Source organism: Ascaphus truei, chromosome 6, assembly GCF_040206685.1.
Source record: "Ascaphus truei isolate aAscTru1 chromosome 6, aAscTru1.hap1, whole genome shotgun sequence".
NCBI lineage: Eukaryota > Metazoa > Chordata > Amphibia > Anura > Ascaphidae > Ascaphus > Ascaphus truei.
Window position 1 is genome coordinate 36839884 of NC_134488.1, and position 16489 is coordinate 36856372.

The following is a 16489-nucleotide window of genomic DNA, read 5'->3' on the forward strand; positions in this document are numbered from 1 at the left end:
CACTGATCCCCATCAGCAGCCCCGCACCCCAGCAGCCTCACTGACCCCCCCTGTCCCCCCATTCCATTACCGATCCCCGCACCCCAGCACTGATCTCCCGAGTCCAGCACCAATCCCCCTGCCAGCCCAGCACCGATTCCTGCGGCCAGCCCCATGATGCCCCAGCAGCTGACACCGGAGGTAGGGGGTGGGGGGGCTTTGTGAGTGTGGTGTGTGTGTGGTGTGAGTGTGCTATGTGTGCTCTGAGTGAGTGCAGTGTGTGCTGTGAGTGTTTGCTGTGAGTGTGTGCAGTGTGATGTGAGTTTGTGCAGTGTGCTGTGACTGGGCGCAGTGTGCTATGAGTGTGCGCAGTGTGCTATGAGTGTGCGCAGTGTGATGTTTGTTTGCGCAGTGTGTTGTGAGTGTGCGAAGTGTGCTGTGAGTGGGCGCAGTGTGCTGTGAGTGTGTGCAGTGTGCTGTGAGTGTGTGCAGTGTGCAGTGTGCTGTGAGTGTTTGCAGTGTGCTGTGAGTGTTCACAGTGTGCTGTTACTGCCCCCAGCCTGCCACTGATCCCCATCAGCAGCCCCGCACCCCAGCAGCCTCACTGACCCCCCCTGTCCCCTCAGTCCATTACCGATCCCCGCACCCCAGCACTGATCTCCCGAGTCCAGCACCAATCCCCCTACCAGCCCAGCACCGATTCCTGCGGGCAGCCCCATGATGCCCCAGCAGCTGACACCGGAGGTAGGGGGTGGGGGGGCTTTGTGAGTGTGGTGTTTGTGTGGTGTGAGTGTGATATGTGTGCTGTGAGTGTTTGCAGTGTGTGCTGTGAGTGTTTGCTGTGAGTGTGGCAGTGTGATGTGAGTTTGTGCAGTGTGCTGTGACTGGGCGCAGTGTGCTATGAGTGTGCGCAGTGTGCTATGAGTGGGTGCAGTGTGCTGTGAGTGGTCACAGTGTACTCTGAGTGTGTGCAATGTGTGCAGTGTGCAGTAAGTGGGTGCAGTGTGCTGTGAGTGGGTGCAGTGTGCTGTGAGTGGGCACAGTGTGTGCAGTGTGCTGAGTGTTTGCAGTGTGCTGTGAGTGTGCGCAGTGTGCTGTGAGTGTGTGCAGTGTGCTATTAGTGTGTGCAGTGTGCTGTGAGCGGGCACAGTGTGCTGTGAGTGGGTGCAGTGTGATGTGAGTGGGCGCAGTGTGCTGTGAGTGTGTGCAGTGTGCTGTGAGTGGGCACAGTGTGTTATGAGTGGGCACAGTGTGCTCTGAGTGTGTGCAGTGTTTGCAGTGTGCTGTGAGTATGTGCAGTGTGCTGTGAGTGGATGTAGTGTGTTGTGAGTGTGCGCAGTGTTCTGTGAGTGGGCGCAGTGTGCTCTGAGTGTGTGCAGTGTGTGCAGTGTGTAGTAAGTGGGTACAATGTGCTATGAGTGTGTGCAGTGTGCTGTGTGTGTGCGCAGTGTGTGTGCGCAGAGTGTGTGCGCAGTGTGTGTGCGCAATGTGTTTTCATATTCGGTCATAAAAAGTGTGTGCAGTGTGCTGTGCGTGGGCGCAGTGTGCTGTGAGTGGGCGCAATGTGCTGTGAGTGGGTGCAGTGTGCTGGGAGTAGGCGCAGTGTGTTATGAGTGTGTGCTGTGAGTGTGTACAGTGAGTGGGCACAGTGTGCTGTGAGTGGCGCAGTGTGCTGTGTGTGCTGTGTGTATGTGTGTGTGTGCAGTGTTTGTGTGCAGTGTGTGTTGTGAGTGTGTGCAGTGTGCTTTGATTGCGTGCAGTGTGCTGTGAGTGGATGCAGTGTGCTGTGAGTGGGCGCAGTGTGCTGCTAGTGTGCACAGTGTGCTGTGACTGTGTGCAGTGTGTTATGTGTGTGCGCAGTGTGTGTGCGCAGAGTGTGTGCGCAGTGTGTGTGTGCAGTGTGTTTTCATGTTTGGTAAATATTATAATATTATAATAATAACGTTCAAACCACGTTATAAGCGGATCGCGCTATAACGGGGTTGAGCTGTATGTGTTTTTTTTTTTTTAAATTAAATTAGACCTGCTGGCGCCCTTAGTGAAAATGAATTGGACCGCAAAGGGTTAAACATTGTTGGCAAAACATTGCAAGCAACATAATGCTCATGGCTGCATATGTCTAAGCCTGAAATGTCACATTGGCGCACTCTAGTGGACATTTGAAGGATATCAACTACTGTAGATAAGTAAAGGAGCTCTAAGAGCTGAAACTGTCAATAGTATGTCAACCTCAAGGAACAAAGCATTAGCTGCATGGATTCCCTAATCAGGGTTCCCTATATAGCCTAATAGAAACAATCTCACGAAGCATTATAGCTACTGTATGGCATGTACTGCAAATGGTAGACATACTATGTAAACAATACTAAAACCTAATATATTCATAGCCATAAATAAAAAATAAAAACAAAATACACCGCTGTATACACTCTTGGCATTCGTAACAAAGCTCTATCCTGGATCTCCTCTTTCTTCTCCCATCGTACTTTCAGTGTCTATTTTGCTAATACCTCCTCCTCCTCCTCCATCAGTCTCTCTATGTATACCTTGTTCATTTATGTAACTGTATTTGTAACCATGTATTATTTGTTTTACTCTGTGCCCAGGACATACTTGAAAACGAGAGGTAACTCTCAATGTATTACTTCCTGGTAAAATATTTTATAAATAAAAATAAAATAAATATGGGGGGACCCCAGGGCTCTGTCTTGGGACATCTTCTCTTTTCTCTTTACACACTCTCTCTAGGTGACCTAATAATATCTCTTGGGTTCAGATATCACCTCTATGCCGACGATACACAAATTTACTTTACGACCCCTGACTTTAATCCTGCAGTACAGACTAAAGATTCTGAATGACTCTCTGCGATATCATACTGGATAGCCCTCCGCCGACTTAAACTTAACATGGCAAAAACAGAGATCCTCATACTTCTTCCCAAACCTGGCCCTACTACCTCCTTTCACATTACTGTTGGAAGCACTATCATTCACCAAGTAGCCCAAGCACACTGCATAGGGGTCACACTCAACTCCTCTTTCATTCTCCTCTCACTTTCAAAAGGTAGCTAAAATCTGATGTTTTTCCTCTGCAATATTACAAAGATACACTCTTTCTTCTGTTGCTCGACTGACTGCAAAAACTGACACAGACCTTCATTCTCTTCCATCTTGACTACTATAACCTCCTGCAGTCTGGCCTTCCCGCCTCTCACCTGTCTCCCCTACAATTTATCTTAAATAGTGCTACCAGAATCACTCTACTTCAGTCAGAATTAGATCATTAAACCTCCCTCTCCTTGCGCAAGGTGTTCATAATCTACCAAATCACAGCCCTTTCTGCTGGGTAGCACATCCATATTCTCAATGACGTACCCTGCATCCCTGAGAGCCTCTCTTAAAAAATTCTTATCATATGACAGGATAAAGAACTTGTGCTCACCAAGCATATAGTATGTCATATTTAACCCCAAAGAGAATATTCAATATATTCAGTAGTGATGCACATTTTCTCAAATTGCTCCGGTAAGCTTCCTTGTCTGTGCTGTGAGTGTGTGCAGTGTGGTGTGAGTGTTTGCAGTGTGCTGTGAGTGTGCGCAGTGTGCTGTTACTGCCCCCAGCCTGCCACTGATCCCCATCAGCAGCCCCGCACCCCAGCAGCCTCACTGACCCCCCCTGTCCCCCCAGTCCATTACCGATCCCCGCACCCCAGCACTGATCTCCCGAGTCCAGCACCAATCCCCCTGCCAGCCCAGCACCGATTCCTGCGGGCAGCCCCATGATGCCCCAGCAGCTGACACCGGAGGTAGGGGGTGGGGGGGCTTTGTGAGTGTGGTGTGTGTGTGGTGTGAGTGTGCTATGTGTGCTCTGAGTGAGTGCAGTGTGTGCTGTGAGTGTTTGCTGTGAGTGTGTGCTGTGTGATGTGAGTTTGTGCAGTGTGCTGTGACTGGGCGCAGTGTACTATGAGTGTGCGCAGTGTGCTATGAGTGTGCGCAGTGTGTTGTTTGTGTGCGCAGTGTGTTGTGAGTGGGTGCAGTGTGCTGTGAGTGGGTAATAAATATTACTGGGGCAGCCAGGTTGCATGGTTGTAGGGGTAACCAGCTGGGCTTTTACATTTATTGTATGATGCCAGCTACCCCGACCGTCACACATATGTATAAGTCTAACTGCTGAATAGAACTGGTTCTTTGCTCAGTGCTTTAACATAGTGAGTATACAGACACTGGACTATACATAATTATAATACAATACAAAAATAAAAGCACTAGGTAGAAACTATAAACATTGGGGGAGAATAATCTCTACCTAAAGAGTGTATAATGTAAGGGGACCCTATAAGGTAATGAATCTAAGTTATGTTAATGGGGAATGACCAGGAGAAAGGAGCTTATATGCAAAGCACATCTTAGAAATGTTGCCAAGTTGAGAAGATGGGGAGCGAATATCACTGGCATATACAGGTGTTATTTGTCTTGTAATAATGTACTTGGAAAGATATTACCTGTTGCCTTCTAGTTCACAAAGAGCCTTTGCTGCATGTGACCAATCAGAAGCTCCTGGATCCTTTTTAAGCCATTTTTTCAATTCCTGGATATTGGGCTCAGTAAATTCTATCACAATAATTGTATTGTATTGTATTGTATGTCTTTTATTATTTATATAGCGGCATTAATGTACATAGCGCTTCACAGTAGTAAACAATAATCTCCTTGAAGATATCACAGGCTGAGAAAAGATGGTAAACTGTTGGGCCCATGGAGATATCAATCAATGTGTCTCCTCTCACACGCCCTGCACCAACAGTTAGAAATAATAAAATACACTTTCATTATATTTAACAAGCTTTTATGGTATTGAAAAGAAAAACTTCATACTATCCCAGTACGATAAAGAAAGAAAACATTTTAAAGCAGCAGGTAATAAAAACATGAGTGTACGAGCGCATGTGCGAGGTTGGAGAGCATGGATGCATAATCCTGTAGCTCTGTGCCCCTCTCCAACATAAATAAGCACACAAAACGAATAACTGAACCAAATCAGCCAGAAAATATCGCAAACGCTGCACATTAACCCTAGGATGTCGAAGAAGTTGACGAAAACCCCTGGAAAGAGGGGCTTGCCGGAGTATTTTGTCCAGGTTCGATCCCGCAGGGCGGCCTCAGCAATGGCCCCCGCATCTAGAACAGGCTCCGAATCGGAGGGGGAAGGTAACCCGGGTGACCAGGGGCTTCTGCCGGTCAGACGATGCGATATTGAGCGGCTCTACCAGGACTTAAAAGATGTTCTGCAAGTGGAGATACGAGCCTTGGCCAAAGAGTTGGGGGGCTTGGGGACCCGGACGCATGAACTGGAGGTGAGGGTCGATACAAACACCAAAGCGATCCAAAAAGGCAATAAAACAACGGCAGATCTACAGACCCAGATCAATGAACTGCGTGACCGGCAAGAAGACACCGAAAACAGAGATTGCTGCAACAATGTGCGCCTTCGCGGGATCCCTGAAAATATAGTGGATTGTGAGGAGTTTGTGGGGCGTTGGATGGAGCATATCTGCCCAGAATCCCCAAAGGACAAGCTCTTGATGGACCGGTGTCCCCGGGCACTGCGCTCTAGGCCCCAGCCCAATGAGCTCCCCAGAGACGTTATAGTGCATTTGCATCATTACCGTATACGGGAAGAGATCCTGCAAAAATTAAGAAATACTCCCTTCATGGAGTTTGGAGGAGCCAAGATCGCAGTGTATCAGGATCTGTCACCCACCACGCTGGCCCGACGGAGGGACCTGTGGTCTATCACAAGGGTACTAAGGGAGAAAGAGGTCCGTTACAGGTGGACGTTCCCCTTCGGCCTCGTGGTGATCAGAAATGGCCGTCCTATACACCTGAAAGCTCCAGAGGAAGGGAACAAATTCCTCCAGAAGCTTGGGCTAGGGGCAGCTCCCAGCACTACAACTGAGGAGCCTGAAGCTCAGGCAAATGGACCAGCGTGAAACATGGTAGAGGAGGGAGCGCCTGAGGTGGGGACTACTCATCGACACTATTAAATAAAAACCCCCAAGTTGCAAAGTTTCCAAAGTTTCTTGTTGTTCTTGTTCTGAAGCTGCATCAGTCCCGGCGAATACACCGATGAACTATATATGCCAGTGCTCCCCATGCCCTAAGACCTATAGAGGACAGTCACCTGCAATAACCAACACTGCAACGAGCCTAAGGAGGGGGAAATATAAAACATTAAGAATTCCCGCTCACCTCGTGGTCCAGTCATGGCGGCCGGGGTAGCGATGGAGGGCCTCCCAGCTTGGAACGCAGGACGCGGAAGAGGGGATGGCGGGAAGATCTCACCAAGCGGGAACAGCTCAGGCAGGAGGAGCGGCTTCGGATGCGTCTTCCTCGAGGGACCGCCTAATCCAAAATGGCGGAAAAGGAAGGACGTCACCGGAAGGGGCGTTCCCAAAGGCGGCCATCTTGGGGGGGCAGAATAGAGAGGAAGGACCAGGGACACGGCGGCCGGACGTCGACGCGGTTCCTGCAGCGACGGCCGAATAGAAATGGAGACTGGCAGCACACAGCAGAGGCAGTGGGTCGGAGCAAAAGCGCAGACACGGAGAGGCGGCCCGATCATAGCTAAGTGAACTAAGAGCAAGGCAGGCACAGCGGCAGTTGGACAGCGGAGGGGAAAGCAACAAACCATGGAAGGAAGCGCTGGCCCTCATAGTTAGTTAGCAAGGGGAGTAAGTGGGGCAGGAGTAATCAGACGAAGAGTAGATAGGTTAGCGGGTAGCTAGTGGAAGTCAAAAGAGAGGTGTAAGAGTAGGTAGAAGTACTGAGATGGTAGGGGGACGTGATTATAAGTGATAGGAAAGGATGGGAGAAGTGAGTGCACGGGAAAAGAAAAGTTGGAGGCAGAGTATACAGAGAGGGAGGAGAAGGAGAAGAAGAGGAAGTAGTCAGGATGGTGAAGCATGTGAAGATAAGAAGGGTATGTGAGAATGTATGGGGATTAGGCAAGTGGAAGGACGCAGTAGTTAAAGAAAGGAACGAGGTGAAGAGGTGAGATAGGAGGATGAGCCCTTTAGTGGCGGAAAGTAGAGGTAGACAGGGTACCGAATAAGGAAAAAGAGAAGAGGGGGGTAGGTAGGGAAAAGTAGGGAGTTAAAGAAAGCCGTCTGTAAACAAGCAGAATACCAATGGTGGGTTGTGGCGCAGCGCACGCTTGCTTAGGAAGGCACGGAAGAAGGAGAGGGCCGAGCCAGTGGAAGCTGAGTTAGCTGAGCGGTGGCAAGAGGTTCCCACAGATCTAAGGAGGAGAGGGGAGGAACAGGCAGAGGGCAGCGCAAGAGTCCGGGGGCGGGGTGCAGCTCGGGGTTAAAGTCATAGTTAAAGTTGAAGTTATTCGTTTATTCATGGCTAATGTTAGATAGACGGAGAGGGGCGGTGGAGTATGGACCTGCCCTGATCTCCACATGTGCTCCAAGTCGGGACTAGCCTGGATTAGGTTAGTGGGTACCAACAAAGTCCCTTGGGAGGGTTGGGCGGCATGGGAGGGAGAAGGATGCCAAGAGGGAGTGCGGAAAAACTCCCCCGCCGATTACCCAGGGGCAAGGATCACTGGACAGCGGTACTGGTACCAAAGTCAAGTGACCAATGTTCTGATATCTGTTTTTTTTTTATTGTTTGTCTATGTGTTCCCCTCCCCACCCCCCTTCTGTGTCAGCCCCCCTCTGCTTTCAATCCCAGATACAAATCCTTTGATCCTGGAGAGAGAAACGTGGGAGACTGGTCGGCGAAGGAGACAATAGGAGAAAGGATCCCAACTCGTAAAACAGCCATCACACAGAGTATCCACGATATACCGCCCAGATGAGTAATGATATTATAATGATTTCACATAATGCGAAGGGGTTCAACAGCCCCACTAAACGGAGAATCGCCTTTAGGGAGTTTAACCGTCGGAAGTCCGACATTATTTTCCTACAGGAAACTCATTTTTCCCGCCTAAACCACCCAAAATTTCTCGATAAGAGCTATAGAACATTTTATCTAGCATCCGCAGATGTCAAAAAAAGGGGCGTGGCAATAATTATACATAACAGGCTTGCCCTGACCATAGACAAACAATACTCTGACCTACAAGGTAGATTCCTAATCTTGACGGGCACAATACAGGGCCAACAAGTAACTTTAGCGTCAGTGTATGCCCCTTGTGAGCAAAACCCCACTTTTTTCGAGCAATTATTTGCCAAACTACATAAAATGGCTAAGGGAAGTATCTTCCTCACGGGAGATCTAAACCGCACAATAGACCCTGACCTGGACAGATGCACCCAACTTAATACAGCCCATAGACAGGACCTACTAACCATACGCAATGGCCTCCATGATTGTCAGTTGACAGATGTGTGGAGAGAACAACACCCAGTGGCCCGAGAATACACTTTTTACTCGCACCCCCATGACAGATACAGCCGAATAGACTACTTCCTGGTGTCAAACAGGGTGGTTCCAGTGGTAGGCCATACAGAGATCCACGAGATCTCGTGGTCTGACCATGCGCCTATTGAGCTGAGGTGCAAGATAGTAGGGCTAGACAGACCCGGAGCAAACTGGAAGCTTAACAAGCTTCTTCTCAAGGCCCCCGCTACCGAAAGGGCGATACGAGATCGGATAAAGGATTTCTTTAGAGAAAATAAGGGAAGCGTGCAGTCGCAGGCCACGCTCTGGGAAGCCCATAAGGCTACTCTCAGGGGCTTCCTCATGAATATAGCTGGTAAGCGGAAACGAGAGAAAGCGTCTAAAATAAAAGAGCTGCAGGCGAAAATAACACTCCTCACTGCACAGCATTCCACGGACAAAAAACAGAACACGTGGCAAGAATTGATAGATACTAAGGCGGCCCTTAATCTAGTGTTATCATCCCAGGCCGAGAAGGAGTTAGCTTGGTCCAAACGCAGATTTTACGAAAAAGCCAACAAGCCAGATACCTTACTAGCCAACAAGCTCCGAAACAAGCTTCCAAACTTCCGGATAGCGGCAATTAGAACGCAGCAGGGTGACCTTACCTCCGATCCGAGACAGATAGTGGAAGCATTTCGGAAATACTGCTGCGACACACTTAATTCGAGCAAATAACCAGTTTGTACCTGGCAGATACCTGGATTGCGCCGCTCCTCACCTCTGACAAGCCGCGTTGCGTTTGCCTTCCCAGCCATGGTTCATGCCTGGCTGACAGGCGGCTGATCTGTTAAATGATAATGATCAGGATTTAATAGGCTGCAATGCTTCGCGTGTCCACCAGATGGCATAAATTCATGAATTGTAATGCAGTATATATATACAGTACTGTATATACACAGTATATATATATATACAGTATAACAACAACCCCATATAACCCCTAACATACAGTACTGTACACATACAGTACTGTATATGCACATACATAAATGATACTATGGGCCGGCGGGGGCGAGATGTGTTTGCAGCAGAGAGAGATCCGCTGCTCTCTCTCTGCGCAAACATCGGCACATTAAAAATGTGCAGGGGGTCTCGGGAGATGAACCGCACTGGTTTCAGGTCCGGGGACCCCCTGCTTCCCGAGATACAGACCCCTTTATGAGGTGCCGGTATTCCTCTGCGTTTAAAGGACCCGATCACGTGACCGCGGCCTGTTAAACCAAGCAGAGGGACACCGGCACCCGCAAAAGGGGCCTGTATCTCGTTGGGCAGGGGGTCCCCGAACCTGAAACCAAAACGTTTCTGCTCCGGAGACCCTCTGCACATGTACAGTATAAATAAAACACATATATAAATAAACACTCGTTCTTTACCTTAGCGGCAATGCGCTATGGTAAAGAAGCAGCATTTCTGTATTTTTAATAATATTGTACAGTGAGCAGGGGGTTCCCTGAGCCAGAAATCTAAACTCAGGGGGCCCCCTGCTCCTGCACAATATTATTAAAAGTACAGAAATGCTGCTTCATTACCATAGCGTATAGCCGCTAAGGCAATGAAGGGGTTAACCCACCGGGCCCGCTTTATTGTGGGTAGCGGGGATGGGTGAAGGGGGTAATTGGCCCTTTGGTGTGAGTTTAGGACTTGCGGGGGGGTTGCGGGTGCACTTAACCCCTTCCCAACCGTAGCAGTTAATACCGCTACGGTCATGAAGGGGTTAACCACTCCCGCGACCCCCCCCCGCAAGCCCAAAACAACCACCATTAAAAGAACAGAAATGCTGCTTCATTACCATAGCGTATAGCCGCTAAGGTAATGAAGGGGTTAAGGCATGATAACCAATAAATACATTCAATACATATTTTTAATGTCTGTGTTAAACCTCCCTGCCTTCACTGTAATCTATGTAAAAACCCCTCCCCCTATTCTCTCTTTTAAACTTCCCTGAAATCTATGTAAAACCCCCTCCCCTATTCTCTCTTTTAAACTTCCCTGCCTTCAATGTAATCTATGTAAAACCCCCTCCCCTATTCTCTCTTTTAAACATCCATGCCTTCTCTCTAATCTATGTAAAAAACCCTCCCCCTATCCCCCTATTGTGTGCGTTAAGCTTCCCTGCAATCTATGTAAAAAAACCTCCCCCTATTGTGTGTGTGTTAAATCTCCCTGGCCTGTGTTTCTGAGTGCAGTGTACTGTATGTAAATGTGGGGAGCGGGATCCCGTGTAAATAACCACTCCCACCCCCGCTACCCACAATAAAAAAAAATCACACACAGCATCCCCGCAATACATAAATAAATCTAAATAAATCTAAATAAATAAATAAATACAAATAAATACATTTGAAATACATTTTTATTCCCGCGACCCCCCCCGCAAGCCCAAAACAACCACCGTTGGGGCTATAACCCCCTTCACCCACCCCCACTACCCACAATAAAAAATAATCACACACAGCATCCCCGCAATACATAAATAAATAAATAAATAAATACAAATAAATACATTTGAAATACATTTTTATTCCTAGTGTAGATGTGCAGGGGGTCTCGGGAGCTGAACCGCGTTGGTTTCAGGTCTGGGGACCCCCTGCTCCCCGAGATACAGACCCCTTTATGAGGTGCCTGTATCCCTCTGCGTTTAAAGGCCCCGATCACGTGACCGCGGCCTGTTAAACCAAGCAGAGGGATACCGGCACCCCCAAAAATCTCGGGGGGCAGGGTCCCCGGACCTGAAACCAAAACGTTTCTGCTCCGGAGACCCTCTGCACATCTACACTGTGAATAAAACACACACATCATTAAAGAATCATTCTTTACCTTAGCAGCTATATGCTATGGTAAAGAAGCAGCATTTCTGTATTTTTAATAATATTGTACAGTGAGCAGGGGGTTCCCTGAGCCAGAAATTAGTACTCAGAGGACCCCCTGCTCCTGCTCAATATTATTAAAAATACAGAAATGCTGCTTCATTACCATAGCGTATAGCTGCTTAGGTAATGAAGGGGTTAAGGCATGATAACCAATAAATACATTCAATACACTACCCACTACCCATGGCAACCTCCGCTGCTGCTGCTGCTGTAAAACAGAGAAAAAAAATAACACTATCAAAGTAATGTCCCCTAACCCCTTAATCACCATAGCGGTTATTAACCGCTACAGTCATGAAGGGGTTAACCCACCCTCACCCACCACTCGGGACACCTACATACCCTCCCACTCTAACCCCCCACCCCGTGAGGCCTAACCACCCTCACCCAGTACCCACAAGGGAGGCCTACCCACATACCGATGGGGAAACAACCCCCCCCGACCCCCAGTACCCACAATAAAAACAGTACAGTGACCCACAATAAACAGCATTATATTTATTAAATACATTACCCACCTCCTGTGGCCCCCCATAAATACATGATTTATTCTTTTACATACAGGGTTCATAACGGAGCCCCACGCGAGTCCCCGGTGGGCTGGCGGGGCACCTGGACAGACCTACAGTTTACCAGCAGCCCTTTTTACACTGGTTCTGGAGGCTTGCTGGTGGATCCTGCCAGCACCATGGCCCCCAGGTGGTCTCCTTGGGTCACCGTGGGCCACAATTGGGTCCCCACGATAGGCCCGCGGATGTCTGGGAGCCCCGGGTCAGACCCACAGGTGTCTGCGGGGCCTCGGGTGGTTCCCATGGGGTCTGGGGACCTCACGGGTGCTCACTATGGGTCCGCGGTGCCCCCACAGAAGTGGGACCACACATCATCATCCCCGCACCTACGGGTCGGAGGTGCCCCCACAGAAGTGGGACCACACATCATCATGCCCGCAGACTACGGGACGGAGGTGCCCCCACAGAAGTGGGACCACACATCGTCATCCCCGCATGTGTCACCTGTGGAACTACCAGCCTGCTACCCTTGGGATACCCGAGGATACCCACAGGTGGTCTCCAGAGGTCCCACGCAAAACCACGGAACCAACCCTGAATGTAAAAAAAAAATAAACCTGGCCTATACATTCAATACATGCACCCCCCCCCCAACACCTACAGTACAATAATGTGCAAAGTAACTATTATCCAGATATGGATAATAGATTATGTGCCCATTATTAAAAACATTAACTAGCATATTCAAATTAATAAAGTACTACTGACCTCATCAATACGAAGTGTCCGTCGCCAGCGCCTTCCTTCTCTTGCCCACACAAGACATAGCCAATACCAAGCCAATACATTGCAAGTACATTCAGATATCAATTAACCCCTTAAACACCTTATCGGATAATAACCGCAAAGGTAATTAAGGGGTTAAGCCACATTGGCCCGATACCCACCCTTCACCCATGAATTTGTACTGTGGCTTCATCATGCAACTATATATATATACTGTATATATATACAGAGAGACAGAGAGAAAGAGAGAGAGAGAGAGAGATATACAGTATATATATATATACACACGTTATATACACACCCATGATAAACCAATATACAGTACAAATAAATGTAGAAGGGTTATCAAAACCATACTGTCCTACAACCAAACACTTCTCCATACATACACACTAAATTAAAATCAATTTCCTTTAATATTCATAACTGATCTCTCAATCTAAATCATCACTAAACCTCTGAAAAGCCATTTAAACAACTTATATTCCAATATAAATGATGCCTAAATATCTATGCACCATATACATTCTGCAAATTAATCAACCAAGTAAGCAAAAATCAATTAGCAATCATTATTTACATCCCTAAACAATTCACACTACATCCCGAACAATGAAACAATTAACTAATCCACGCCTGGAGCAGAACAATTTAGCCTTTGAAAAAATATAAGTACCGACAAAAATACAACCTTTACAACCAAGCCTATCCCTGACCTTCCTCAAACACACAATACAATACCAAGGAATACATCTATCTAATTATAAAATACTTTAAACTCACAATAAAGCATAGCAGCATACACAAAATAATTTAAAACACATCTAATCCAGCTTTTAAAACATCATTATTTCTTACCCTGAATGTACAGTACTGTATATATCTCTCTAGACCAGGGCTGCACAACATACGGCCCGTGGGCCGCTCTGTGCGGCCCTCGATAAGATTTTAAAAAAAAAAAACTTAAAAAAAAAAAAATGGCGGCGATTCCCCGTGGTCCCGGGGGTGATGTGAGCTGCATTGAAGTGAGATGCAGGGGGGTGAGGTGAGGTGCAGGGGGGTGAGGTGAGGTGCAGGGGGGTGAGGTGCAGGGGGGTGAGGTGCATTGAGGTGAGGTGCAGGAAGGGTGATGTGAGGTGCAGGGGGTGATTGGAGGTGCAAGGGGGGTGATTGGAGGTGCAGGGGAGGTGATTGGAGGTGCAGGGGGGGTGATTGGATGTGAGGTGCAAGGGGGAGAGTGGTGTGAGGTGCAGGGGGGGAGAGTGGTGTGAGGTGCAGGGGGGGAGAGTGGTGTGAGGTGCTGGGGGGGGAGAGTGGTGTGAGGTGCAGGGGGGAGAGTGATGTGAGGTGCAGGGGGGGAAAGTGGTGTGAGGTGCAGGGGGGGAGAGTGGTGTGAGGTGCAGGGGGGAGAGTGGTGTGAGGTGCAGGGGGTGAGAGTGGTGTGAGGTGCAGGGGGGGAGAGTGGTGTGAGGTGCAGGGGGGAGAGTGGTGTGAAGTGCAGGGGGGGAGAGTTGTGTGAGGTGCAGGGGGGGGGAGTGGTGGGAGGTGCAGGGGGGGAGAGTGGTGTGAGGTGCAGGGGGGGAGAGTGATGTGAGGTGCAGGGGGGGAGAGTTGTGTGAGGTGCAGGGGGGGAGAGTGGTGTGAGGTGCAGGAGGGGAGAGTGGTGTGAGGTGCAGGGGGGGAGAGTTGTGTGAGGTGCAGGGGGGGAGAGTGGTGTGAAGTGCAGGGGGGGAGAGTGGTGTGAGGTGCATGGGGGGAGAGTTGTGTGAGGTGCAGGGGGGGAGAGTAGTGTGAAGTGCAGGGGGGGAGAGTGGTGTGAGGTGCAGGGGGGGAGAGTGGTGTGAGGTGCAGGGGGGAAAAGGATGTGAGGTGCAGGGGGGGTGGGATGTGTGTGGTGTGCAGCGGGTATTATGTGTGTGGTGTGCTGGGATATTATGTGTGTGGTGTGCAGGGGGTATTATGTGTGTGGTGCAGGGGGGTATTATGTGTGTGGTGTGCAGGGGGGTATTATGTGTGTGGGTGAGGGGGAGAGATGGGGGTATGAGAGATAGATGGGGAGTATCGCAAAGGTTGATAGTGAGGGGTTCTGGGGGAGATATGAGGATGATGATGAGAGGTGCTGGAGGAGAGATGATGATGATGATGATGATGATGATGATGATGATGATGATGATGATGATGATGATGATGATGATGATGATGATGATGATGATTTTACCCGTGCGGCCCAATTTTTTTTTCCTTGGAGCATTTCGGCCCTTCGGCTTTACGAGTTGTGCAGGCCTGCTCTAGACATATATACATACATACATACAGTGGCAAGAAATGATATACCACAAAAAAATAATAATACACAAGTTAAAAAACCTTTTGAAAAATTAACAAGTTAAATAAAATACATTTCTTTAGTTAACTTACCATTTCTTGCCTCCACCGATTCCCATTGCGCAGCTTACTCACGAACCAATCCACAAACAGGAACCCATAAAATAATAAACCAGAAAAAAAATAAACTTTAAACTAAAAATCCAAAACAATCCACGGGTCTTCTATTTGTAATCCATCTTCATCTGTATTCTTCTTTCTTCTATCTTCTTCCGGGCGGGGTCTTCTTTCCGTCTTCGGCCACGCCCTGGCCTTTTTTCTTCCCCGGAGGTCCTTCCTCCGCGGCGTCTGGCTTCAAAATGAGACGACATAGGCTTTTAAAGGCCTATGACGTCACATTTTTAGGGATAAAGTTCCCACGCTCTGATTGGCTCTAGTACCATGTGGTACTTCCGCCCCGCCCAGAAGAAGATAGAAGAAAGAAGAATACAGATGAAGATGGATTACAAATAGAAGACCTGTGGATTGTTTTGGATTTTTAGTTTAAAGTTTATTTTTTTCTGGTTTATTATTTTATGGGTTCCTGTTCGTGGATTGGTTCGTGAGTAAGCTGCGCAACGGGAATCGGTGGGGGCAAGTAATGGTAAGTTAACTAAAGAAATGTATTTTATTTAACTTGTTAATTTTTTCAAAAGGTTTTTTAACATGTGTATTTATTTTTTTTGTGGTATATCATTTCTTGCCACTGTATGTATGTATGTATATATGTCTAGAGAGATATATACAGTACTGTACATTCAGGGTAAGAAATTATGATGTTTTAAAAGCTGGATTAGATGTGTTTTAAATTATTTTGTGTATGCTGCTATGCTTTATTGTGAGTTTAAAGTATTTTAAAATTAGATAGATGTATTCCTTGGTATTGTATTGTGTGTTTGAGGAAGGTCAGGGATAGGCTTGGTTGTAAAGGTTGTATTTTTGTCGGTACTTATATTTTTTCAAAGGCTAAATTGTTCTGCTCCAGGCGTGGATTAGTTAATTGTTTCATTGTTCAGGATGTAGTGTGAATTGTTTAGGGATGTAAATAATGATTGCTAATTGATTTTTGTTTACTTGGTTGATTAATTTGCAGAATGTATATGGTGCATAGATATTTAGGCATCATTTATATTGGAATGTAAATTGTTTAAATGGCTTTTCAGAGGTTTAGTGATGATTTAGATTGAGAGATCAGTTATGAATATTAAAGGAAATTGATTTTAATTTAGTGTGTATGTATGGAGAAGTGTTTGGTTGTAGGACAGTATGGTTTTGATAACCCTTCTACATTTATTTGTACTGTATATTGGTTTATCATGGGTGTGTATATAACGTGTGTATATATATATATACTGAATATATCTCTCTCTCTCTTTCTCTCTGTCTCTCTGTATATATATACAGTATATATATATAGTTGCATGATGAAGCCACAGTACAAATTCATGGGTGAAGGGTGGGTATCGGGCCAATGTGGCTTAACCCCTTAATTACCTTTGCGGTTATTATCCGATAAGGTGTTTAAG